The sequence below is a fragment of the Cynara cardunculus genome (genome assembly GCF_001531365.2).
Source record: "Cynara cardunculus var. scolymus isolate 2C chromosome LG 10, CcrdV1, whole genome shotgun sequence".
NCBI lineage: Eukaryota > Viridiplantae > Streptophyta > Magnoliopsida > Asterales > Asteraceae > Cynara > Cynara cardunculus.
Window position 1 is genome coordinate 20,920,503 of NC_037537.1, and position 3,672 is coordinate 20,924,174.

Sequence of the window (3,672 nt, forward strand, 5' to 3'; positions counted from 1 at the left end):
AGTAATCCTTGTACTAGTGGGACCATTTGATGTAATTCATGTTTCTATGTAATGAAATATGTGTTCTATGTAAATGTGGTGTTTGGGGCGTTACAGGAAGTGGTATCAGAGCCTGAGTTTAAGGGATTTAGGTATTCAAAGCATGATACCTAGACTTAAACTATTTTTATTGCATGATAAGAATCCCGGACATAGTTAGCACAATTGGAAATAAATATGATGAGTTGGAAGAACAGTGTGTAAGGTAAATTTTAAATACATCTGGCCAGTGTAATTATAAATTTATAGGTACACATCTGAACTTGAATACTTCATTATATTTGGGAATGTGAATATGTGATTATTAATATTAAACTCTGCAGATGTCTAGCCAAACTAGAAGATCTGAAAGATTGGCTCATCCAGAATCTGAGGAAAGAAAAGAATCACATGTTAATCCTCCAATTAGTATGTCTGGAAATAGATGTCGGGGAAAACCAAGGGGACGAGGCAGATGAAGAAGTCAGTCACAAGGAAGAGGACAGACCGAAATCCAATCTGAACAAGAAGAATCTCATTTTGGAAATGTTCAGGAAAGGTCAGTACCACACCCAGAATATATAACTAGAGATATTTTGGCAGAAGAAATGGGAAAATTGCGGGAAACTCTGACATCTATCATGGGAATACCGGCTAGGGTGGAAACAGAAAGAGTGGAAGTTCATTCATTTGTTCCAGTTACCCATAATAAAGAAGGGGATATTAAAATGTTCTTAGCATGTAAACCACCAACCTTCTCTGGGAAGAGAGATTCAGTAAAAGCAATGTGCTGGATCAAGGAGATGGAATCTGTGTTCAACACCATTCGGTATCTAGAAACAGATAAAGTGAGATTTGATATTTCGGTTTTAAAGTCAAATGCTTTGTTTTGGTGGGAAGTTGAATCATCTACCAGAACAGATGTTTTTCAAACTTTGTCATGGGCAGAATTCCTGGATAGATTTAAAAATCAGTTCTGTCCTAAAACGGCCGTAAGACAAATGGAGGAAGATTTCCTGAAGTTAGAGCAAGGAAATAGAATAGTTCGAGAGTATACTGAAAGATTTATTGAACACTCTCGTTTTGCCGAACACTATGTTTCGAATGAATCCAGGAAGATAGAAAGGTTTATTTGGGGTCTAAAACCATCAGTTAGGGAATTCGTTATTGCTATGAATCCCAATACCTTTCCATTAACAGTAGAAGCAGCTGAGGTGATTGAAAGAAATAAGAATAGACAATCAGAAGGAAAGGTTGTTGAGAAGAGAAAATGGGAAGGGTCTTCATCTTYTCGGGGGCCGAAAACTGTTAGATATAATAACCGATTTGAGCAGAAGAACAATGAAAAAGTCTGCTCACAATACCGACAGGTTCATCAAGGTGAATGCAAGGTGGACCTAAGGAAATGTTACAAATGCGGCGAAGTGGGTCATTTGTCTAGAAACTGCCCAACTAATAAAAGGTGTTTTAATTGCAATTCTCCGGATCATATTAGACCGAATTGTCCTTTGTTAAGAACTCCTCGTCTGACAATGGGAGGAAATACTTCCAGTAACCGTGGAAGGCCTGGTGTACCGAGGGGAGGCCAGAGTGGAACTAGAGGTAGATCATTTCATATGACAAAGAATGAGGCAGAAGTAACCCCAGATGTAGTAACAGGTACATTCCTTCTGAATTTACAACGTGCTAAGGTGTTATTTGACTCTGGTGCAAATTATTCATTTGTATCACCATTATTTGCTCAAATTGCATGTTTGAAATMTGTGCTACTTGATGATGAATTAGTAGTTGATACTGCTAATAGTCACTGTTACTAGTGTGTTCAATAACTGCATCATTGTTATTAAGGGTTGTGAGTTTTCGATCCGGTTATTTCCCATGCCGATGAAGGAATTTGACGTAGTAGTGGGTATGGACTGGTTGGCAAAGAATCAGGCTAGTATTGTTTGTAATAAGAAAATGATCAGAATTGTTATGCCATATCAGAAAATTGTTGTTATTTATGGTGATCGTCAGAATCACCATACCAGTATTTTGTCAGTAATGAAAGCCCGAAAAAGTATTCGAAAGAAGTGCCAAGGATGTTTGGCATATGTAATCGATTTAAAGAAAGAGAAAAGAAAGGAAGAATTAATTCTGATTGTTAGTGAGTATCCAGAAGTTTTCCAGAAGACTTATCTGGATTACCACCAGATAGAGTTATTGAGTTTCGAATTGATTTAATACCAGGGGTTGCACCTGTAGCAAAGGCGCCGTATGGTTTAGCTCCGTCTGAACTGAAAGAATTGGTGGCACAGTTAAAAGATTTAACAGACAAGGGATTTATTAGACCCAGTACTTCACCTTGGGGTGCTCCGGTCTTATTTGTTAAGAAGAAAGAYGGGTCTATGCGAATGTGTATAGACTATCGTGAACTGAATAAGTTGACAATCGAAAACAAGTATCCCTTACCAAGGATTGATGATTTGTTCGACCAATTAGTGGGAGCAAGTTATTTCTCCAAAACTGATTTAAGATCTGGATATCATCAGCTTAAGGTCAGGGAAGAAGATGTGAACATAACAGCATTCAGAACAAGGTACGGACATCAYGAATTCTTAGTTATGCCATTCGGCTTAACTAATGCACCCGCAGCCTTTATGGATTTGATGAATAGGGTATGTAAGGAATATCTTGATAAATTCGTTATTGTATTTATTGATGATATTCTTATATACTCTAAGACCAAAGAAKAACATGCGRAACATCTACATTTGATACTGGAATTATTGAAGAAAGAAAAGTTGTACGCCAAATTGTCCAAGTGTGAGTTCTGGTTAAAAGAAGTTCAATTTCTGGGTCATGTCATTTCAGAATCAGGGATAAAGGTTGATCCAATGAAAATAGAAGCAGTTGCAAAATGGGAAGCTCCAAAGACTTCTTCTGAAGTTCGTAGCTTTTTGGGTTTGGCAGGTTATTACCGTAAGTTTATTCAGAACTTTTCTAAAATAGTCGTGCCATTGACCAAATTGACTCGGAAAAATGTTAAATTTCAGTGGGAAAAAGAGCAACAAGAAGCTTTTCAACTATTAAAGGATCATCTCTGTAGTATGCCGGTGTTAACTCTACCAGAAGGATCTGAAGATTTTGTGGTATACAACGATGCTTCAAAATTAAGATTAGGATGTGTTCTGATGCAGAGAGGAAAAGTAATTTCTTATGCGTCAAGACAATTGAAAGATCATGAAAAGCAATATCCGACTCATGATATGGAGTTAGCAACGATAGTATTTGCTTTAAAAATCTGGAGGCATTACCTCCTGGGAACAAAGTGCCAGATTTATACAGATCACAAGAGCTTACATCATTTGTTCAACTAGAAAGATTTGAATATGCGACAACGTCGGTGGATTGAACTTGTTAATGATTATGACTGTGAAATCCTTTAACACCCAGGAAAGGCTAACGTGGTAGCTGACGCTTTAAGTAGAAAAGAAAGAAGCGGGACTATTAAAACTATGGCAATGAGAATAAGCTTAGTCCCTAATATTCATGAAGAAATTCTAAGATGTCAGAAGGAAGCAATGAAAGAAGATCTTATCAAATCAGAAAAGTTGGGTTAGATGATTTCAATATTGGAACCAAATGACAAAGGAATTATGTGTTTTCAGGGGC